A 25253-nucleotide genomic window follows, 5' to 3' on the forward strand; every position below is an offset into this window, starting at 1 on the left:
ATGTCTCTCTCTCATCCATGTTTCTCTCTCTCTATCCTTCTCCCTTCCTCTCTCTCTAAAATCCATAAAAACGTATTTAAATTAAATAAAATATTTAACAAGCACGCTGCTTCCTTAACACGGGGCAGGGTCCGAGGGCCTTGTGCTAGGACAGCTATAAACACTTCAGCTGGTTAATCCCAGGGAGTCAACGGGCACACGGGGGGGGGGGGGGCACCCCGTTATTTAGCAGCAGATACAGAACGATGGTACTCAACACTTGGTGTGGACCAACCAGTGTGACTGGCTGAATGTCAGCCCCTCTGTACCATGACTTTAAATAGCTCTGACTGCGACTAGTGTTCAAATGTGTCTGTTTACTCCTTGGCTGCCTAATTAGATGGCAATAAAATAGGAGCAAAAGGGGTTTTTATGTTTATCTCTAATACCAGCTGACTGTAGGTTCCTTAGTAGATTCTCTTAAGTATGTTTAACTAAGAAATAAAGAGTCCCCAATGGATGTGGCACAGAGGCTGCAACTCGGGGAATGGAACATTCCAGAAAAAGGGTATTTGTCACCTCTGACGATGCAACCTACAGAGAGAACGCAGTGTGCAGCGAAGGTTCCAGCCCACCAGGACGGGAACTAAAAGGCCATTGAGAGTTACTTTCGTTCGAGGACTATAGGGCAGGTTAATAGCAATCATATTAAAGTTAAAAGTCTAGACTGAGTGAAAGAAAGAAAAAGAATGACTAGAAATACTCTAAGGTGGTATGGCTCAGTATTTTTGATAACTCTTTTGCTAGGATCTCTGCAAAAATATTCTGGGGAGGCATTTACCCCGCTTTCAACAGAAACCTCCCCATCTCCCTGAAGAAGCCAGGAAATGAATGCTCCCATGCGCAGGCGCGGGGCGGCTCCGCCCGCAGAACCCCGGCACTCTATGAAATGAACCCCTCTTTGCTCCTTGGAGTTTATGCCTAGAAAATGTTGCTGTCACTTGGTGAGCCAGAAATGCACCCAGAGATGCTTTATGTCCTTGGATTGTCTCCTTTGGAGAGTACCGGGATCAGGACAGCAATGGATACAAGGTTTGTTGGCATGGCAGAAGGAACGACACTGAATTTTGCACTAAAACCCGCGATTTGTTTCACCTTTAACAAGGGGGTAATTGCTCCTCTAATTATAATAGAGCTATTTCTCACAGGAGTTTAATTGGAGGCACAGGGCACAGTGTTCAACTTATTGACCCAGTTGTGCTCCAAAAATGGCATCTTATTTATCAACATTTGCATCTTTAATTAGCAAGTGGGGAAATATGGGGTGACATGCAAAGGAATAGATTATTTCGCCGGGTTTAGTCCTGATAAACAGGGAACAGATTTTTTAAAAGCCGATACTGCCAGAGCAAAAAGCTGCTGGCCGCTGGAGGCTCAGCCAAATGAGCAGCATCAGGTGGCTCTCCGGCTAATTGATTATTAATGTGGCCACTGAACACTTTGTTTCATGAGAGGCGTGCATGCTTCGCTGCCATTCCTCATAACTGGAGCTTCATGTTGCCGCATTTCCATGCAGGTGCATTGTCTCCGGAGCTGTGCTTTCTATTCTTTGCAAGCAGAAGAGATTTAGAGATAAGAGAGTTTGAATACTAATTTGGAAAGAGACATTGCTTTCCGTGCCCACTAACACCTGTTGGAATGTTCTCCTAGCATGCATATACCAACAAGAAGGGGTTTGATTTTGAGATGATTATCAGCCCTGCAAACAGGTTTGCTCAAGTATTAAGTTCCCCGAACATAGTCAGCTGGCAAGCTTTGCATTGGTCCCATCGATGTTTGCCATTGTCACTTTAAAAAAAATAGTTTTTATTGATTTCTAAAGAGAAAGGAAGGGAAAGGGAGAGAGAGAAACATCGATGTGAGAGTGTAACATAGTTTACACTCTCCTACTTGCCCCCCACTGAAGGTCGAGCCAAGAACCTGGGCATGTGCCTTGACCAGGAACCCAACCAACAACCTTTCAGTGCTCGGGACTGCCCAACTAACTAAGCCACACTGGCCAGGGCAGCCATTGTCACCTCTTTATTCTAGTAACCCCATGTTTTTCTGTCATTATCTGTCCTTTATATATAACTAGAGGCCCGGTGCACAAAATTCATGCACAGGTAGGGTCCTAGGCCTGGCTGGCGATCAGGGCCGATGGGGGCCTTCTGGCTGCCAGCTGGGGCCTCCCTTCCCCGCCTGCCAGCTGCCGGCTGGGGCATCCCTTCGTTCTGTGCCACCCCCTGGTGATCAGCGCACATCATAGTGAGCGGTAGAACTCCCGGTCGAACTCCCACAGGGACACTTTGCATATTAGTCTCTTATATATATAGATATACACAAAGATTACTGCAAGCCCAGATAACCAAGTAAACCAAATTTACAATAATAATAAAATTAAATAATATCAGCATCACTTTTTTAAAAAACAATAAGAAATAATAAACCTTCTCTGACTTATAATATACTAGGGGCCCAGTACACGAATTTGTGCACCTTGAAAGGAACTGTGGGCTGCAAGGCTGCAGTGGGTACAGGGTGGGTCTTGGCCCATCCTCCGCACACCCACCCAGGGACCCTCCCATCGTGCCCCTGGTCCCCTGTCAGCGGGCAGCCCTGATCCCACCACCGCCGCTCTCATGTGCTCACAGTGCCAGCCCCACTCGCACTCGCTGAAGGCGTGGAGCAATTGGGGCCGGCACTAGCAGCGGGTGTGAGTGGGGCCAGTGCCATCAGTGGGTGCGAGCAGCAGCTGCTGCCCCGATCGCCCCTCAGGAGCAAGGGGAGGTGGAGAAGCCCTCAGGGGCGATCAGGGCCAGCAGTGGCTCACACCCACTGATGGCGCCAAGCGATTGGGACCGGCACTGGGCACCAGCAGCAGGTGCAAGTGGCAGCTCCAGCACCAGCTGCGGGTGCAAGAGGCGGCTCCAGCACCGGCAGCAGGTGTGAGTGGCGGCTGCCAGCCCCGATCTCCCCTCAGGAGCAGGAGGAGGTGGAGAAGCCCTGAGGTGTGATTGGGGCTGCCGCTCACACCCGCTGACGGCACCGAGCGATCGGGGCTGGCACAGGGCGCCAGCAGTGAGTGCAAGCAGTGGTTCTGGCACTGGCAGTGGATACAAGCATCGGGTGGGACCATGGCACACAAGAGAAAAGAATTTTCAGTAACCACCGGAAGCTCGCCCTGATGGCTGCAACCAGCACCCCGCCTTGGTCTGGCAACCCGCTTACCTGCTCCACCATCCCACCACAGCCGATGCCCGCCATGTTCCACGCATGCCTCCTGGTGGTCAGCACATGTCATAGCAATCGGTTGTTCAGTTGTTCGGTTGTTCCAGTTGTTCTACCGTTTGGTTTATTTGCAGATTAGCCTTTTATTATATAGGATTTGTGTCCTGGTTTCTGCACATACATAGTTTCTTTGGGCCTATAGTTTTTTTATTTTTATTTTATTATTTTGTAATACGTTTTTATTGATCTCAGAGAGGAAGAGAGTGGGAGAGAGATAGAAACATCAATGATGAGAGAGAATCATTGATCAGCTGCCTCCTGTGTGCCCCACACTGGGGATTGAGTCCACAGCCCAGACAGGTGCCCTTGACTGGAATTGAATCTGGGACCCTTCAGTCCCCAGGCCAATGCTCAAACCACTGAGCAAAACCAGCTAGGGCCAAAATGTAGTGTTTTAAAAATCATTAATTCATTTAGTCAAGAAATATTTATTCTCCATTCACTGTACACCCAACACTCTTCTAGCTGCAGGAGATACAAGTCTAGTCCAAGTCCCTAAAATCTAATAAAATGAAGCAAAACACTAAATAAGAATAGAAATAAATGAGAAATATATTGTCAGTCACTACAAATTAGAGGAAATGGAACAAGATGATATCTGAGAGGCTGATGGTTGCTGGGGATTAGGAGTCACTTTGCAATCCAAGGAGAATCTATCTGAGGAGATAATGTCTGAGCCGAGATCTGAACTATAGGAAAGAGCCAGACTTGAAAAAGATCTGGGTCAATAAACTCCAGGTAGGGGGAAGAGACTCAGAAGGAACTGATGTGGTTACCGATGAAAAAGGAGGCTAGTCTCTGAGACACTGAGCTATGACAAGGGCAGGACACCTTCAGTTAAAGTGCGCAGGATGAGCTTGGGGACTTACAGACCTGGTGAGGGGTTTGGAGTTGTTGTTGAGTGCATGAAATTTCATTGGAGGTCTTCAGTAAGGGTTTATCCTGTCCTAATGCATGTCTTTGAAAGATAACTTTTCCTGCTCTATTGAAAACAGCTTTTGGAAGTGTGAGATGGGAAGCAGGGACACTGTTTGGGACATCTTGCCTTAACCCAAGCAAGGGGAGACAGTTGCTGGTCATAGGGAGAGAGTAGACTGTGCCACGCCAGCACAGCCAAGGGTTCGGCGAGCCTGAGGGAGGGCAGGTGAAGGATGAAGAAAAGACAGACAAAGAGAATAAGCTGGGTCTAGGTGGATCTTCTGTGCCTGGCTGAGGCCACAGAACAGATCCAGACTGCAAGCTGATGGTTTATTTTATAGTCAGAGGTAAGCAAGGTAATTTACAATGTTCTTGTAAGTTTCACTTGTTTTGGCAGCACTTGCTGCCCCTCCCACAGCCCATTAGCTACCCAGGAAAGATCTAGGGAGCAGTCACAAGATCAAACTTAATTATGCTTAGAGGGCTGTGCCCTCCAAGCTGGGACTTGTTGGCAACTTTGCCAGCAGGTCAGTCCAAGGCTTAACCCTATAACCGCTCCCTACAGTAGATGAGATGAAAGAAATGTGGAGCTTAAGGGCTTATTTTCATTCCTGTGGAAGAAAAAACTCTGAACATCGTTTTTAAATTTGACTTTATTAAATAAACAAAATCTAGAAACTACTTGGCCTTTCAGAAGAAAGTGAAACCTCCCATGTTAGAGCTCAGTAGACTCACCAGAGTGAGCTTTCCTTCGATGACCTCACATCTGTGGTCAGTAGGTCTCAGTTATTTTCACACACGGTCTCTCTCGGCAACAGGCAATGACCTGGGTGTGCCTATCATCACAGGGCAAAAAGGCCTTTTATTTCCACAGACTTTATTTCTTGAAAAAATTCATGCTACTTCCATAAATTGTCTAGCTTTGGAACTTCTTTTAATGATTCTCCATATGCCTCTAGTCAATATGTACTACAAATTCATTGTGGATGAAAAATGGCAGTCACAGAGAGCAAAAGCCAGTATTTTCTACAGGTGGTCAGACTTAGCCAGGGTCTTGAACACGCTGTGTGTGTGTGTGTGTGTGTGTGTGTGTGTGTATGTGTGTGTCTTCATCACCCAAAGTCAAGTCTCTTTCGATCACCATTTATCCACCTTTACCCTCTTCAACCTCCCAGCTCCCTCCCCCTTTCCCTCTAGTAATCACCCTACTTTTGTCTGTGTCTATGAGGTTTTGTGTGTGTCTATGAGGTTTTGCTTAGTCACTTCACTGTTTTCACCCAGCCCCCCAATGCTCCTCCCCTCTGACAGCTGCAGTCTGTTCTCTGTATCAGTGAGCCTGTTTCTGTTCTGTTTGTAAGCTTATTTTGCTCATTAGATTCCACATATAAGTGAAATCATGTGGTATTTGTCTTTCTCTGTTTGGCTTATTTTATTTAGCATAATACTCTCCAGGTCCCTCCATGCTATCACAAAAGGTAATATTTCCTTCTTTTTTATAGCCAGGCAGTACCATAGCTTTTATATCCACTCATCTACTGATAAACATTCTTAATCTATAATAATAAAAGGGTAATATGCTAATTAGACCAAACGTGCTTCCGGTCATCATTCTAGACGTCCATCCGGACGAAGCTGGGGCCGGAGTGAAGCCCAGGTCCTGAGTGCCTGCCAACAGCCGGATCGAAGCCTGGATCCTGGGTGCTGGAGGGAAGCTGGTGCCAGCAGCTGGGGGAAGGAAGGCCTACTCTTGCACGAATTTTCATGCATTAGGCCTCTAGTTGGTAAATAAGGAGAAATGCTAAGAGTTACTTATCCTGAAAGGGAAGTTGATAGCAAAGACTGGTTAGGAACTGTCCATGGATTAGTCAATTTATAGCCCTTTTACCCTGGAAAATTTAGCATGTTGAGGACTTTTCAGTGCCATTTTGTTCCCTTGGAAGGTATTAGGTATAGTCATTCTACTTTTGGGTTCTTTGGTAGTTTCCACTATTCATTTATCAACACACTTTTATATCCTCATAGTCAAACTTAGGTTTTAGAAATGGACAAGTTTTAAGACAAGTTTCCCTCTCCAATATGGTCTGTGAACACTCAGCTCTCAAAAGCAATGAGCCAGGCATATGTGCAATTAAGGGAGTGTTTCCCCAGCAGGAAAACAAATTCCCTTTCTTAGCAAATCCTTTCCCTTTACAGAAGTTACAACAACTGAGCAAAATGTCACTACAATTTCCACATGCTTGTTTTTTATCCTTTGGCTATTTTTTGCAATTATCTAGAGATATGACTTTAACTGTTTTAAAGACCAACCCTTTTCAAGCCTAAAAATACACATACTTTTATAAACCTACTGAAAGGGGGCAAAGTATATTGGACAGTGGTCAGCACATTAAATGAGCACCTTATTTTATTGCAAATCTGAGAAGGAAATAGCTACATAAACAAAGCAGCCTTGGATTCTTGACCAGAGAGAACATCTAGAACAGTCTCCATGATAGCATGGGAGTAAGGAATTCTTTGCATACTTTTTAAAATGGCCTTCTGCTTCTTATATTTTAAGACTCTTCTTTTTACATGGTAATACTCTTTATTTGTTGAGTTGGATATAGACATTAATCACTTGGCTGCATGTTTTTCACTTTCATTTTCTTCCTTTTTTTTCAATTACAATTTACATTCAGTATCATTTTATATTAGTTTCAGGTGTACATCTTAGTGGTTAAGACAATCATACATTTTACCAAGTGTCCCCCCTCCTGATATTGCACGTACCCACCTGGCACCACACATAGTTATGAAAATATAATTGACTATATTCCCTATGCTGTACTTTACATACCCGTGATGTAACTATTTTGTAACTACCAATTTGTACTTCTTAATTCCTTCACCTTTTTCATCCAGCCCCCAGCTCCCCTCCCCTCTGAAAACCATCAGTCTGTTCTCTGCATCTATGAGTCTGTTTCCATTTTGCTTGTTTGTTTATATTGTTCTTTAGATTCCACATATAAGAGAGATCATATGGTATCTGTCTTTCCCATTCTGACTTATTTCACTTAGCATAATAGCCTCTAGGTCCACCCATGCTGTCGTAAATGGTAAGATTTCATCATTTCTTATGGCTGAGTAATATTTCATTGTATATATGAACCACAGCTTTTTATCCATTCGTTAAGACACTTTTTATCCACAACTTTTATGGGTAAAATTCACTCGCATCATATAATGAAGACTTTCTTGGTCATATGAAGGTACCTTCAAGGGGTGGTAAGAAACCTGTTTCCATTGTGAGAAACCAGAAGAAAATAATTCTGGGATTTCAAACTCTGGAACAGTTGGAGCTAAACATTATCTGGTGAAAGTCTATAGAGGTTTATTCGCTATAGTTATCTGTTAGAATTGTCAAGGCCTTTCTATTCAAAGTGTCATGCATAGATTATCTATGTTACCACGACCTGGGGGCTTCTTAGAAAGACAGAATCTCAAACCGCCCCACCCCAGGCCAGTTGATCAAAATCTGCATTTTAGCAAGAGCATCAGAACCAGCCTGCAGTTCCCGTTCTTGAACTTGGATCCACATTGGGATCACCTAGGAATCATTAGAAAATACTCATGTCTATATCCCTCCCCAAAATGCTGATTTACTAGGTATGATGAGCAGCCTGGACATCAAGAGTTTTAATAGCTTCCCAGGTGATTCTAAAACACCACAAAATTTGAGAATCTGTGGCCTAAAGGACAAGGTTAAGACAAACAAATTACAGGAAAAGCTTCAAACTTGTCCCTTTCTAAACCAGTCAGTAAAACTTGGCAGACTCCCAACTTCTAACTAATTCTTCTTCTAGAAGCTTGGCTTGGCTGAGTGTGCATTTGATAATTGCCACATAATTGCTTTTCCCATTTGTTTGATTAATGTAGCTGCACACAATGACTCTAGGCCCAGTCTCCGTTCTCTTAGGTGTGCACACTCTTCTCAGCTCTGCCCTGTCCTTTGTACCCTCAGCATTCTGACTTTAGGGCCAGTTTGGGTTCAATGGTAACCTTCCTGATAGATGTGGATTTTTCTAGCTAATGGTTGCTGGGCTCGCTCTTCATATTGGGTGGCATGTGGCAGTTTCCCTCTGTTAATTAGAACAAATGTGCCAATTATGTTAATGTTTCTCCCGATACCAATCAGAGAATAATTAGACACAACACATCTGTCTTTCACAGGGGAGTGGAATAGGAAAGAAAACTGCAAGGTGCTCTACTCTTTATTATTGACATATATGATTAGACGATCCCTTAACCAGTCACACAGTTAAAAAGTTCATACATCATAAGGACAAAGGTTGCCTATAGCTACTCGGGCTGGGGCTGAACATCTCTTATTGTTTGTAATTTCCTGACCAACGTCCAACTATCTCCAAAGAACTTCTGCAAAGGATTTAAGTGGTCTTTCCTTCCATTAAAGAAAATAAATTACCTTGCCCTATCAGTAAAATGCAGGTAATGTTATTTAACCTGAACTATGGAGAGAAACAAGTTCTTAAGTAGAATTATTTAAAACTCTCCAAAAGTATTCAGCAGTATTGATATAAAAGATCACACCGAAAGAAATCACAAAAATTCAGCCTTTAGGATTATATTGCAGGTGTTGTAAACATATGTCAGTCACCACTGGATTTATAGTTTGTGACAATTTCTGCTTATCTGTTTCCTTGTGTCTTAACTTTGGAGCTTTCTGATTAAAAGAAAATTGATAGTGTTCCTTTGGCTTATTGGCACTAGTGGTCCAACTTGGCAGGGTTTTAGAAGATGGAGATGCAGCCAAATTATTTCATAATATGATAATGCCTTTACCCTTGTGTTGATTCTGACGGTATAGAAAAGAGAGTTATGAAATCATCACATTAGTCTTCTTGTAGACAATCAAAGCAAATCTTAAGCACTTTTTAGCTAAAGCTTTTTGTTTAATTTAGAATTTAAAGTATATATGCTGTAGCAAATATGCCTCACATTCCTGATATTTAATGATATTTAACTATGTACTTTTGTCATGTAGAAATAAAGCATCATCATTGTTGTTATAATGTCTGTATTATTGTGGTTTCAAATATATTTTCACTACAGCTCTTTTAGAAACAGTTGGTCAGGAAATAAGACTGGAATTTCAGGTTATATATTTTTTCTCTTACTGTGACATTGATTTGCTGAACAAAACAAAGGAACAACTCAGAGTAGACGTTTAACATATCTGCATGTGATATAGGATCAGACATTCCTAGAAAGCCTTAATATGAATCATTCTGCAATACGTTCCTTTTGCCCAGGCGTTGGAAAGATGAAACAACAAGAAAGAGGAGATGGTTGTGATTTGTTGTAATTGCATCATTCTACCCAAAATATGTGTACTTTATTTTTTGTAATAAAACATGAACATATTTATGTTCTAAACAATTCTAGTAGTAAAACACGAAAAAAATTACTGGAGATACAAAATGTTTGGAAAATAATGGTCTTGTGTAAATGGGTCTCCCCCTTCATAGACACAACATTGGAATTGTTGGAATCTGTCTTAGTGGTCTAGCTTGTATGCTGTTAAATTAGGAAGAGGAGAGGGGAGGGAATAAAGGTGAGAAAATGAGTATGGGAATTCAAGATTACATCGAGGGTTATAATTTATCCATACTTATTATGAGCTATAAATGGATAACCCATTGGGAATGTTAATCTACTTTTCTCTGTCTTCGCTGATGATAAATAAATCAAATATTAAATTTAAACTGAAGAATTACATTTTTAGGGAAGATATAATACAGAATTTTTGAAACATGGGGGTTGTTGAATGCTGGAGAAGCCTCTCAAATTAAGTTATGGAAGCCTGAGCCATTGAAAAGTAATTTCCATGTTTTGCTGCCAAACTTCTCTTTCCCGGGCAGTACTTATGTAACCAATAGTTCTGGATTTTATAAAATATCAGTAACAGTAAAACTATAAAACCATGCATCTAGGAGCCATAAAAAAAAGTTGATCCTTAAATCACGCCACACAGAGGAAGGGATGGCAGTTTTATAAACCTTTTCTATGAACACACAGTATGGGGCCAATATGTTCCAGTCCTAAAACAAAATCAAATTGGGAACCACTGGTCTTCATTAATAAAATCATGTTAGTGTTTTGAGAACTCTGTGCCAGACTGAAGGTGCCAATAGAACTGAAAGACCTAACTGTTGGAGGGACTTCTAAACATTTTATCTTCCTACTCTGAGAGCTGGAGCCACTCCTCATACAGGAAGGCTAGAAATAGGACAGCTCTTCGGGTACGTACACTAAAAGGAAATGAGGCTGTAAATAAGGAAACTTGCCTCACCGGGAGAGTTTTATGAATGAAGACTCATAAACCAGTATAGAGAGCCCGATGCAGTGGTAAAATGAAAGTTAGATTTCTCCCAGTTTTGTTTTTCCTGGTTGGTATTATGAATTTGAAGATACGTAATTCTTAATAGAGACACTTATCAACACTGAATCCTCAATGTTTAAAATACAGTGATACAGCCCGGCCTGCATGCTCAGTTGGTTGAGCATCATCCCATGCACCAAAAGGCCACCAATTCAATTCCTGGTCAGGCTCAGTCCCTGGCTGGAGGTAGCCCATTGATGTTTCTCTCTCACATCGATATTTTTGGGTTGTTTTTTTTTTTTTCTCTCTCTCTCCCTCTCCCTTCCTCTCACTCTAGAATCAATATAAACATTTTAAAAAATGCATTGATGCCCTAGCCCAGTGGTTGGCAAACTGTGGCTCTGTTGACTAATGAGTTTGCCGACCACTGCCCTAGCCGGTTTGGCTCAGTGGATAAGAGTATCAGCCTACAGACTGAAGGGTCCCAGGTTTTATTCCGGTCAAGGGCGTATGCCTGGGTTGTGGGCTCAATCCCCAGTGTGGGGCGCGCAGGAGGCAGCCAATCAATGATTCTCTCTCCTCATTGATATTTCTTTTTTTTTAAATAATTTTTTATTTTTAAATTATAGTTGACATACAATATCAGTTTCAAGTGTACAACCGAGTGATTCGACATTTATGTAACTTATATAAATGATCACCTGATACATCTAGTACCCATCTGACAACATACATGGTTATCACAATATTATTGACTATATTCCCTACACTGTACTTTACATTCTTACAACTATTCTGTAACTACCAATTTGTACTTCTTAATGCCTTCACCTTTTTCACCCAGCCCTCAAACCCTCCTTCCATCTGGCAACCACCAAAATGTTCTCTGTATCTGTGAGTCTGTACAAGTGTTGGCGAGGATACGAAGAAAAAGGAACCCTCCTGCACTGCTGGTGGGAATGCAGACTGGTGCAGCCACTGTGGAGAACAGTATGAAGTTTCCTCAAAAAACTAAAAATGGAACTCCTATTTGACCCTGTGATCCCACTTATAGGAATATATCCCAAAAAGCTAGAAACACCAATCAGAAAGGATATATGCACCCCTATGTTCCTAGCAGCACAATTCACTATAGCTAAGATTTGGAAACAGCCTAAGTGCCCATCAGCAGATGAGTGGATTAAAAAACTGCGGTACATCTACACAATGAAATACTATGCTGTGGTAAAAAAGAAGGAATTCTTACCATTTGCAATAGCATGGATGGAACTGGAGAGCATTATGCTAAGTGAAATAATCCAGTCAGAGAAAGATAAATACTACATGATCTCACTCATTTGTGGAATATAATGAACAACATAAACTGATAATAAAAACAGATCCAGAGACAGAGAAGCATCGATCAGACTGTCAAACCTCAGAGGGAAGATAGGGGAGGGTGGGGGTAAGGGGAGAAATCAAGCAAAGGACTTGTATGCATGCATATAAGCCTAACCAATGGACACAGACAACAGGGGGGTGAGGGTATGAGTGGAGGGGTTGGGGGGTAATGGGGGGATGAGGACACATATGTAATACCTTAATCAATAAAGAAATTAAAAAAAAAAACTGGGATAGCAATATTTATACCAGACAAAATAGACTTTAAAGTAAAGCTATACAGCAAAAGACAAAGAAGGACTGAACAATTCCACTTCTGGATATTTATCTGAAGAAGCCCAAAACATTAAATAAAAAAGACATAGTCATCCATATGTTCATTGCAGCATTACTTACCATAGCCAAAATATGGAAGCAACCTAAGTGTCCAACACTAGATGAATGGATAAAGAAGTGGTACATTGTATATGGAATATGACTTAGCCATAAAAAAAAAATAGTGAAATCTTGCCATCTGCAACAACATGGATGGACCTAGAGGGTATTGTGCTCAGTGAAATAAGTCAACAAATAATGCCAGAAGATATTACTTACATGTGGAATCCTCATTGATATTTCTATCTCTCTCTCCCTCTCTCTTCCTCTCTGCAGTCAGTAAAAATATATATTTAAAAAATTACATTGATGCAGATATAGCTTTGTTTGGATCACCTTAGTCTTAGAGAAAAGGCAATTAAATTTAATGTATTGACTGTTTCTTAAGTCCAGTTACTTTCCTTTCCTTCCATATCTCATTAAGTCCTCCCCCAACACCAGGAGGAAGGTCCATCTCTTTGTGCAGGTGAGGACTGTGATTTGGGGAGTTTACAGCAAACACAATGCTGCAAACTCTGCCAAATCTCACCAAATCCAAAGCCCATGTTTTTTCCTGTAACCAAAAAAAAAAGTTTCATTGAATGTATGTTTTTGAAGTTTAGTTCATCACAATGATATGATATCTGATCAATTTTCATATCCTAACAAGGATACCTTTTGGGAATATTTATTTATTTAAGAAGTGTTACATCATCTCATCAGTTTTCTAAAAGTAATCATGATTATTTTTCTCTTTTCATGTTGCTATTGTCTACACTTCATGAAATATGAAAAATTTAGAATTTTAGAATGCAAAAGAGAAATTAAACTCAATTGCAGGTCCATTTAATTAGAATATATCAGTAATTTTTTTAAAATATATTTTATTGATTTTTCACAGAGAGGAAGAGAGGGATAGAGAGTTAGAAACATCGATGATAGAGAAACATCGATCAGGTGCCTCCTGCACACCCCCTACTGGGGATGTGCCCGCAACCAAGGTACATGCCCTTGACCGGAATCGAACCTGGGACCTTTCAGTCCACAGGCCGACGCTCTATCCACTGAGCCAAACTGGTTTCGGCAGTAATTTTTAAAATATATATATTTTTACTGATTTCAGAGAGGAAGGGAAAGGGAGGGAGAGAGAGATAGAAACATCAATGATGAGAGAGAATCATTGATTGGCTGCCTCCTGCACACCCCCTACTGGGGATCGAGCCTGCAAACTGGGTATGTGCCCTTGACCAGCATCAAACCCGGGATCCTTTAGTCCACAGGCCAACACTCTATCCACTGAGCCAAATTGGTTAGGGCAGAATATGTCAATAATTTTTAAACATTTCATTTTAGTGATGTCTAAGATTTTTTTCCAAATATTTTTCTAAAATAAAGTTAATTGGTATGTTCTCTATGTATCCAGATCACATATTTTTGTTTTGTTTTGTTTTTTATTTATTTTATTGTTTAAAGTATTACATATATTAGTACATATATCTCCTTTTTTTCCCAATTGACCTTACCCCAGCCTCCCCTACCCCAGATCATATATTTTTTATTTGTCACATTACTGCTCTTAGTTCTGCAATAATCAATACTTTCTTAGTACTTAGAAATCATTTTCTGCTTCTAGATATCAAAATATTGTTATTGAAACTTTGCAAGTGGTAATTATTAAACGTTTTGTCTAATTTCTAGCACCTGCAGTAGTCCTTGCTACATAGTAGCTGTTTACTAGATACTTAATTAGTGAGCCAATTTTGAGTAGATCCTACTGACTTTTACTTTATTGTGCAATCATGTCTTTGTTTATTCTCTTTGAATGTGGCTATATATCTCGTTTTAGGCAATGCTTCTTTACAAAATTTTGTTGCTTATGGTAGTTTTTATTTTCTGTGTAGGTAAACTTCATTCATTCATGCCTCTGTTCATACATTCATTCATTCTTTCTTTCACCACATGTCAATCACAAAGGCCTTATTTCTGCTTCTCAAACAACAATGTGTGCAGTTGCTTTTCCCTGTACCAGCAACACTCTGGCTCAGGATGATTAGCATTTTTTAGGTATTCATGTCCTATTGTCCTATTCATGTCCTAGAGGCCTTCCCTGTCATTCAAAACAAGAGTCAGCAAACTGTAGCCTGCAGTCCAAATACAGCCCACCACCTAATTTTTTAAATAAAGTTTTATTGAAACACAACAATGTTCATTTATTTACATATTGTCTATGGCTGCTCTTTAGAGACCATATGGCCCACAAAGCCAAAATATTTACTATATGGCCCTTTACAGAAAATGTTTTTTTGACTCCTGATCTAAAGCATGGTATAAAGCTGATTTATTTTTTTCCTAGTCCTTAAGACCACTGAAATTATCCAGTATGTTTACTTATTTACATATATTGTTCTCTCTCTTGAGAATTAGTTGATTTATTGTTGTATTCCTAGGTACCAGGAGGAGTGAGGCCACCTAGTACCTGCTCCACAAATGTTCATTGGGTAAATAATCAAAGCATTTGAACATTTCTGTTGGGGTTCTGTGCTAGGTACCGTGAACATACTAGTAAAATGAATATACACTGAGTGGCCAGATTATTATGCGTTCAGAGATCATAATAATCTGGCCACTCAGTGTATATACAAATGAATATATGTCCAAATGTATCATACTGAATGTATCATATACATATGCATAATTATGTTCTCAAGGGTTCCCATGGGAGGAGTCCACAAATTTTACACAAATTATTACAGTACAGTACGATGAATGGTTTGTGAAGAATGCTAGAGCTGCATATGAAAGGAAAACACTGACCCTAATTAGCAGACACAAAAAGGGCTACAGAAAAGAAGCATCTCCTGAGGACAATATTGAAGAATGAGTGAAATTCTCTCAGCAGAAAAGGAAGAAAAAGGCATTCTGGGTAGAGTACACAAAAAATATAGAGGTCTGAGTGGCCATGTTAATGACAGTCACATGCTGAGGACAATTCAGGAAGTGTAATACATCTAGAGAGTAGGATTAAGTTTTCAAGGTTAAACAATGACACAATGGAAAATTGTTTTGGTGAATTTACTATTTTTAAGATTTATTTTTTAGTGAGAATTAAAATAGTGTCACAATAGCCAGAGCATGGCTATTCCATTAAATTATGAATACTACCATTTTAGGTACAATTCATGACCTAATGAAATAGATTGAAGAGACGTGTGAGTGCTACTGTAAGCTTTGAGTATAAGAACGGGAGGAGGATCATAACTCCACCAATTAGGAAGAAGACCTGGAAGACCAAGGTTATAGAGAAGGACTGATGTGAAGAGATATTGAGGTCAACTCAATACCTGTTATGTGTTTGGTATTTGTTGAGCATCCAGATGGAATTATCTAGGAAATAAAGGAAAATATGAACGGAGCTTGCCAAAAATTTTGACTGAAGTTAATGATGTTTGAGTTAGCCATGAGAGTGAGTGAGATCACCCAGCCAAATGTGTGCCAGTTGTTCCAAAACCTGGCTGAACAGTAGCATCACCTGAGAAGATGTAACACCACCAATGTCCAGGTCCTTCATCAGCCAGATTAAATCAGATCCTCTGTGGGGGGGGGGACCCAAAGTATGGGGAGGTCTTAAAAGGTGATCCCAAGGTGATCCCAATGCACAAAATTGAGACCCACTGCTGTAACATTAAACAGGGAGAAAATTAAAGAGATTCCTGAAAAGAACTATACAAAAATAATGGATGAAATAAAGGGACCAGTGAAAGAGGTTTGAGCAAGAACAGCTAACGAGGTGGCAACCGAACAACAGAGGGAGAGAAAATGCCCGTGCACTGGAGAGTGAGGATGGCCACTGGTCATCTCTGAAAGGGGAGCTTGAGTAGAGTGGTGAGTGTGAATCCGGGCAGCAGTAAATTGAAGAGTGGATGGGTTGGTGAATAGATGGAGACTATGAATATTCTGCTCTTCCAAGCATTTTAGCCACTAAGGGAAAGAGAATGTGGAACCGTAGTTGAGAAGGGCAGGCATGTCAAGGGGTAAATTTGTTGATGGTTTGTTGTTAGAATGGAGGAGAGATATGCATGTTTGTGGGTGACCTGACACTCAGAAGAAAGAAAGACCTTGGAGAGGAGTTTATATACCTTTTGGTTTCGTTGTTCTGCTAGAAAAAACACACATATGGCATCTACTGATATTAAGGAAGATCACAAAATATTGAGAAATGTGTGGATGGACTAGAGTTTCAAAGAGCCTAGGAGGTAGAAGAGTGACCAATGAGTGTAATTTCTAATTACAAGGTTCAGCAAGGCAGAGTTGGGAATAGTCTTGGCTGTGATGCATACACCCTCAAATTTGTGTCTTCTGGGTACATTTTCTCCTTTTTCTATTTGCTAACACTTTTCAGCTAGATTAGGATGACCTTATTTTTGTTTGTCCCTCCTTGATTGAGTGTGGAACAATATCTCACAACGTGAAGATAAATCTTTGCTATATCACAAGGCTCAGCGTCCTTACCAGGAAGCATGTTGCCTAAGAAAATAATAAACCGCACAGCATGTTCGTTAGATTTAATGTGGGTGGATCACAGCATCCAGATGTCCTCCAAAAGAAGATGTCTTTAGGACAGAACTTAAGGGAATGTGTTAGGTTAAAAAATGTGCCCAGTAAAAGCATTTTAAAATATCATTCATTTTGCACCAGATATTATTCTTTCCTGTTTATTAAACTTAAACCTTAATTTATAAAAGTCATTTAAACTAGTAAAGACACTAACATAATGTCTTGAAATAAATTATTTACTCTTTTGAAAAATAATTATATAATACCAGCTTAAAGTTGTACAGCAGTCATAAAAATACTTTTACGTATTATGATTTTCATATCTCACAGGAACCTTATGAGGGAGTTAGGATAGATATTAGTATTCTTATTCTAAAGACAGAAAAATAAGGTTTAATAATGTTACATGACTTGCCTAAAAGCATAGAACTGATGAATGGGACAGCTGAGTCTTAACTCTAGACTTTTGTACTTGAGACTCAAGTGTCTTTTGTCAAGATTTCATTGGCCTTATGCAAAAAGGAAGCAATATACATAACTGCAGAAGCACCCGGGAGAAATACATGGAGGGTTCCATTCACTGGCCTCCAACTGCCGCTCTTATTATCCTGTGATTTTGTCTTCCTATATTTCAGCCTCCCTCAATCTCCCCTGATAGAGTTCACTCTTGAGGACAAAATCGCCATGTTCCCATGCCTTAGTGCAGTGATTTTCAAATTTTTGCTAGCATATACCTAAAAGACTTTATATATACATATATTTTATTATATATAACTAGAGGCCCAGTGTACAAAATTCGTGCGCTTGGGGGTGGGGGGTCCCTCAGCCTGGCCTGCACCCTCTCGCAGTCTGGGAGCCCTGGGGGCATGTCCTACTGATGGCTTAGTGGGCCTAAGCCAGTGGTCAGCAAACCGCGGCTCACGAGCCACATGCGGCTCTTCGGCCCCTTGAGTGTGGCTCTTCCACAAAATACCACGCCCTGGGCGAGTCTATTTTGAAGAAGTGGTGTTAGAAGAAGTTTAAGTTTAAAAAATTTGGCTCTCAAAAGAAATTTCAATCGTTGTACTGTTGATATTTGGCTCTGTTGACTAATGAGTTTGCCGACCACTGGCCTAAGCCATCAGTAGGACATCCTTAGCATTGCCACGGAGGCGGGAGAGGCTCCCACTACTGCCACTGTGCTCACCAGCCATGAGCCCGGCTTCTGGCTGAGTTGCGCTACCCCTGTGGGAGCCCACTGACCACCAGGGGCAGCTCCTGCGTTAAGTGTCTGCCCCCTGGTGGTCAGCGCACATCATAGAGACCGGTCATTCCACCATTCGGTTATTGGCCTTTTATTATGTAGGATATGCTGTAGATGAGGCCCCTTAGAACCATAAGAAATGCAAAAAATTCACTGATTCACTGTTAACTCATTCTCGAATTTCCCCCACTTAAAATCAAATTGCTCCCCCCCCCCCCCCCCACCCCCCCGCCGTGGGGCATGTGCTGCACCTTGGGAACCACTGGGCTTGACACTTTTACTCTCTGAGCTTCATTTCTGAATACATACCCATACACCATGGGAATTGTAGTCTCTTCTCCGCCTACCTCACTGGGTTGTCATGAGGAGGTTCTGAGCTAATAAACCTACAAATGTTTCATCAAGTAAGTGATGTCTAAACTGGACAGGATTGTTATTTTTAAGCTCATGGGTACCCTTGCAGGTAGCAGGTGCTGATTAGGGGAGGAGGGCATGATTGTTTCCTGGGACTGTAGCTATGGAAGCTTTGCAGAGGGTTCCACAGGCCTTGGAGGGGCGGGCTCTGGCCAGCAGCCCTGGAGTTGCTGGTGGGGGGCCAGGCATTAGGGGGATTCTAGGGGGGGCGGGGAGGCCAAAGGGGGAGTAACTGTCAAACCTTCCCGCTTAGCGCCATTCTTTAAATTGTACGTGGCTGTTTCACAGCTGTACCTGCTCAGGGCGGGGCTCCAATCTCCTGGAGAGGGATGGGGTCCGGGCCAGGGCCGAGCCAGGCAGGCTAGGAGGGCCGATTTAGCCACACCCCCAGCGAGGTTCAGCAACCTTCCACTGTGGAGAGGCGCTCCTGCTGTCGGGGGAAGGGTCTGACCCTGGGGGGCCACTCAGGCCTGCCTCCACCTGGGTCTGGAGTTGTAGGGAGGAGAGTCATGCCCAGCCCCAGCAGAGGGGGCCGGGCAGCGGCAGGCCGTGGGCCCCAGGTGCCTCAGAGGTGCTGACGGGTGGTCACCGGTGTGCTATTGTGGGCACCCCTGGCGGGGGTGGTGGGGGAAGAGATCAGGAGTCGAAGGTTCGGGCTGCAGCTACCCCAGAGGCTGGGTCTTCTCCCCATCCAGTCAGCCTCCCCGTCCCCCTGGGGGTGCAGGGGCTGGGGTAGGGTGTCTGTCCATACCCCCAGGGATGCAGGGGCTGGGGTAGGGTGTCTGTCCATACCCCCAGGGATGCAGGGGCTGGGGTAGGGTGTCCGTGCAGGGGGATTGGAAGAGCTCCCTGTGGCCGGCCGCTTCCTCTTCCTTCTTTGCAGTCCAGGCTCCTGTCAGGCACTCTCCTCAGACCCCCTGAAACTTGGCTGGGGCACAGCCTCCTGCTGGTCTGTCAATATGCAAATTGGTCGTTACTGGGATACCATAACAGACAATTAGCATATTACCTCTTTATATGTATAGATATATAAAATATGTAACATTTTAAGTTGGTACCTAAAATTTTACCATAAAATTAAATAATGAGAAAAGATATTATGTCTGGTTTTATTATAAATATTTAGTATCTTTTCAAACCTTCTAATGATTTCTTACCCAACATCATCCATTGACAAAGTATGAGAACAAATCCTTTTTTAGTAGTAGGAATATTTGTAGTGTGTATTCCTTTTCTATTTTTGCTTATACTTCTACATTATTTCCTCTATAGATTTTTACCCTAATATATTTTGTGTATAAAATTTTTTATTGATCATTTCATGTTTTTTGGTAATAAAATATGCATATAAATTTTATTAAGCATAGATATTTGTCTTAAATTTCTTTTGGATTAAGTTGTCAGTATATTCATTACTAGTAGCATATGATTTGTCTAAACAAACAAAATGCACTGCAAATTTCAAAAAATAATTATTTAGCATAAATACTGAATTTTTATTGGGAATAGATTTTTAATAGGTAAATGAAGTACTCTCCACCAGTTAGCTCATTTAGCATGTTGAATGTTACTTACCACTGACTTGAGACAGAATAAAATACATTTTGTTTCTATTGGTTATTTATAATAGACACAAATACAGATGATATTCTTTCCGTCCATAGGAATACTCCATGTATTACTCATTCTCTGCACATCTTTAGAATCACATGCCAAAAATCACATAGTGTTCTATCATCAAAGTTTATGTTTAGTGACACATCAGCTGGCATCTTAGGTCCTCCTTCAATTTTGATGAGAGCAGTGAATTGTAAACCACCTGATTTGCAAAAGGATTTGTTACCCTGTCATTACAGATCCTTACTCTGTCTACTATCATACTTATATTCCCAATTATTCACTTGTTTCGCACCCTGGAGGTTTTTAAACCCTTATGCAATAATCCATGGTAAGCCTGGGAGGCAAGAGGTACTTTATTTTGAAAAGTAGGGGAAAGTTATCAGGGCAATTGATTTTAGAATGAAATACATATGGAAGTTAAGGATATAAGTACTGATTTCCTTAAAAATATTTTTGCAAGTGTACCACTTAGAAAATTTTGCAGACTGCTGGGTACTTGAGTCCCAGTTTGAAGTCCTAATGCCTTTAAACTCCTCTTTATCTAAACTGGAAAGCATTCTCCCTTAGTCATTTATACTCCCGTGATTTATAATCCTTTATGTGGTTTCAGATGCTATTTCTTCAGGTAATATGCATGTGAAGAGAACCTTCTAATGCTAGAATTAAAAACTCCTCCTTCTTAAAGACATTTCAAGTCGCTGCCAACAATGTGGGGAGTGATTTTGGAATGCAAGAAGGCTTCTTAGATGCCTCTGAAAGCAAAGTGCACCCAGTTCTATGGCCAGCTCTGAAAGTAAACCTGTGTCGGTTCCAAGAGTCAGCAGGGCAGCAGTGATAACAGAGGATGGGTCCCATGCCTCTTTCCTATGGATGGCACCACTTTCCTGGGGAGCACCAGCCAGAGGCTAGCCCAAGTCCATGCCTGGAGTGGCTAAGGTGTGTCCTGATGTCACTGGTTCTTCCCGCCACCATCACGTGACTGAGCCCACCCTGTCCAGGCTGAAGCCTGCCCCACTATAGGTGCCCCTGGCATTTCTTGGCTTGCTAGACAAGGAGAGCCCAGAGCTGAGCCAGTCCTGACCTGTGCTCCCTCAGGAGCTGTGTAAGCCGTGCTAGTTCTTCTCTGTGAGCATCGTCCTTCTCATTTGAAAAGGTGGAATATAAATACCTTCTCAGTGCAGTTTTGGGGTATAGAGATCATAAATATAAAATACCTAGTGGGTACCTGGAATGCTCCACACTAGTTCACTGACTTCTTCCTTTTTCACTCCTCACCAACACACCCCAGCCCTCTCACCCACTTCTCTGTCCTCCCAATTTCAGCACAGGGAAATCTTGTGCTTTTGGACACTCTTCAACCAGGTCAGGATTCACATTAAGGGAGCCCTCTTGCCCTCCATGTCACATCCCCTACTTCTCCCACACCAAAGGATGGAGATGATTCCAGAACCACAGGACGTGGGTCATAATTTATCTCTTCTTTCCCACCACACAAGTCCCTCTGCCCCAGAATCCTTTCTGGGTGGGGAGAAGGAGAAGCAGAGAAGAGCTAAGGACACTTGCTCCTGAACTTGCAGGCAAGGGGAAGAGCTGAGGTGGCTAGGAGGAAATTCCATTTCTTAGGGACGTGGACAAAGGTGCTAAAACTAATGATGTGTGTGGCATTGTAAGGGGATGGGGTGGAGTAGAAACTTATGTTGTTAAGAGAACCAGTGATGAGGACGAATTGGAAATGGGAAAAAAGCGAGAACTCACAGAAATAAAATAAAAACTATAAAAATATGATGGCCTAGGTATAGGTAAAAGTAATAGTAGTATAGAAATTTCCCATCCTTTATAACAAGTACAATAATGAAAATTTCTTAAATTAATGTTATAAAATTTTTTCTATTAAAAATCTATTCTACTTATACCTTTAAAAATTAATGTAGTGTGATGATTGGCCTATAACCCAAAAGAATTAGAAAATATTTATACAGGCTGATTAAAATGTCATGTTCTAAAGCACATGCATGCTAATTACATCTCTGGAAACATGGATTCATAGAGTTTAAGTGGAAATGTGTACTTAAGTTTAGCATACAAACTAGATTGGTCAATTTTATACTTAATCATTTATATATCCCTTGTACAATCTTAAAAAGTTGTAATCTAATGGTAAGTTGACTTTGTCCCAATGGCAATGTCAGTGAAAGATAAAGCAATTAGACATGAATATGTTTTACTTTTTGTTTTTAGATTAACACCATTTCTCCAGTATTTTTTAGAGTGGTTTGGGTTCTTTCCCCTCTTCTTTAGTATATCCTTAATCATCTAATATTAACCCTTTGCACTCGCTTGCTTTTTTCTCGATTCCTTTATTCTAATGCTAACCGTGTCGAGTCACACTCGACATCCGAGTGCAAAAGGTTAATAACTAGAGGCCCAGTGCACAAAATTTGTGCAGGGATAGGTTCCCTAGGCCTGGCCAGTGATCAGGGCCAATCAGATTCCCCACCTCCCAGCCTACCTGCCTCCTCCTTCCCTCACTCCCTCAGTGCCCCACAATGTTCCACATCACCCCCTGGTAGTCAGTGCACATCATAGTGAGTGATCAAACATCTGAACTCCTGGTCTCCTGGTCGAACTCCCAAGGGGACAATTTTCATATTGGCCTTTTATTATATAGGATAATTGAAGAATATTTATGGTATGCCAGGTGTGTGTATTAACTCATTTGATCCTAAAAAACATTATGAAATGGGTTTGCGAGAATGATCCTTACTTATAAATGAGTACCCTGAGGAACATCCTAATATATAAAAAACCAGGGTCCATAACGACTGACCAAAGGCTCGACCAAACACTGGAAGTCAGTCCTACAGTCAGTGCTGGGTTGCCATGGTGACCCAGAACTGACTGCCCTCAGTGCAGGCAGAGCGACCTAGGACTGACTGCTGAGGGTGCTGCAGATCAGGCCTGGAGAGAGGCCCAGAGAGAGAGGCAGGGTCTGATCCACAGCCTCCATGGAAGCTATTGATCAGCCATTGCCTCTCTCTTTCTCTCTGGGCTTCACCAGCAGCTGCACCTCTGTTTCTCTCCGGTCCTCCACGGGGGCTGCTGATCAGCCCTGCCTCTCTGATCAGGCCTGGATATAGGCCCAGAGATGCTGACTGGCATTAAAAACTGACCAATCAGAACCAAATCTGGGTGAACTGTGAGGAGCCAATGGCTGCCTAGGAGGCAGAACTTTTGATGCTGACTGACATAGAAACCGACCAATCAGAACTAAATTGGCCAGCAGGAGAGGGCAGTTAGGGATGAGATCAGGCCTGCAGGAGAGAGAAGTTGGGGGCAACCAGGCCAGCAGGGGAGGGCAGTTGGGGGCAACCAGGCTGGCAGGGGAGGGCAGTTGGGGGCAACCAGGCTGGCAGGGGAGGGCAGTTGGGGGTGAGATCAGGCTGGCAGGGGAGGGCAGTGAGGGGTGATCAGGCAAGCAGAAACAGTTGGGGGCAAGATCAGGCCAGCAGGGGAGAGCAGTTGGGGATGAGATCAGGCTGGCAGAGGAGGGCAGTTAAGGGTGATCAGGCAGGCAGACAGAGGCAGTTAGAAGCATACAGGCAGGCAGAGAGGTTAGGGGTGATCAGACAGGCAGAGGGGTTAGGGGCAATCAGACAGGCAGGCAGAGGCAGTTAGGAGCCAGTGGTCCCAGATTGCGAGAGGGATGTCCGACTGGGATCTGACCTAAACCAGCAGTCTGACATCCCCCAAGGGGTACCCGATTGGAGAGGGTGCAGGCTGGGCTGAGGGGAAACACCCTCTCCATGCACGAATTTCGTGTACCAGGCCACTGGTCTATAATAATAAAAGTGTAATATGCTAATTAGACCAGACAGCCTAACAACCTTCCTGACGTCCTTCCAGATGTCTTTCCAGATGAAGCGGAGGCTGCGAGGGCCAAGCCCTTTGCACAGATTTCGTGCATCAGACCTCTAGTGGGAGATAAGATACTTGCCCAGGAGAGGAACAGAAATGGTGGAGGTCAGTGTTGAACCCAGGCAGTCTGGCCAGAGAGCAGCCCTCTTAGCTGGTGCTGTAGGAACTGCTTCTTACAGTAAGATTCCCTATTGCGTATAATGGGATTAATCAACAGAACATAACAACAGGATATGCAAATAGGACATCCTAAGCTCTCCTTATAACTATTGTATTACCTGTTAATAAAACCTCATGTCTTTATAAACACTTGAATCAACTACTTCAAATATGCCCCACATTATTGAAAAGACTGCAATTACTGAGCCAGGACAGAATCAGCACTTTGCCTCTTTGCAAGCCTAGCAATGAGTTATGGGCAAAGCCTCTTATTGTCTTCTGAACTCCAACCTATTTTTTCTCTCTTCTTGAATGTTTTATGCAAAGCAAAAAATAACTCCTAACTCAGAAAGACTTCTCCCAAGAGTAAATCAGATGGTTTGTGAAATGGGAAGGATGAGAGGAATTAAAGTCTCGGTGAAATCAATGAGTAGCATCGAAATGACTGAAATATGAACCGAATTCAGAGGCGAGGCCGAAGTGCTGACCCCTGAGTAACTGAGATTAGTTTACAAATAAACAACATTGCAACAATGTGATTAATTACTATTCAATACAATAAAATTCTAGCATGATGAAAGATACTGTACTGTTTCTTGGGATTTTACTTAGAGTTTATGTAAGGAAACTTACTGTGAAATTGCCTTCAAATGGAAGAGGGTCTGTCACTTTTTCTGGCGGTGTTGGGTTATGAAGACACTGCATAAAAAGGATATCCTATATAATAAAGAGATAATATGCAAATTAACTTTCACACCATTACAAGATGGCTATGCCCACAGCAAAGGTGGGGTTCCCATAACACAAGACGGCTGCACCCATAGCAGAGGCGGGGTTCCTGTAATGAGCGATCAGCAGGGACCTGAGGCTGCATGGCCGGGCTGGGGCGGGGGACTTGAGGATGGGCCCCCCACCTGGCACCGGGCCAGGGGACCTGAGGCTGCACCCCCCCACCTTGCGGAGCTTGACAGGGGTGAGGCCAGCTGGGTCTGGATCTCACCCACAGGG

General features: G+C 42.2%; 1 protein-coding gene across 1 annotated transcript in view; it reads left to right on the forward strand.

The window, feature by feature from the left end:
- Window positions 1-25253, forward strand: part of UNC5C (unc-5 netrin receptor C) — a 395871-nt gene that overhangs the window by 282540 nt on the left and 88078 nt on the right. The window lies entirely within an intron of this gene.

This window comes from Eptesicus fuscus, chromosome 2, assembly GCF_027574615.1.
Source record: "Eptesicus fuscus isolate TK198812 chromosome 2, DD_ASM_mEF_20220401, whole genome shotgun sequence".
NCBI classification, from domain to species: Eukaryota; Metazoa; Chordata; class Mammalia; order Chiroptera; family Vespertilionidae; genus Eptesicus; species Eptesicus fuscus.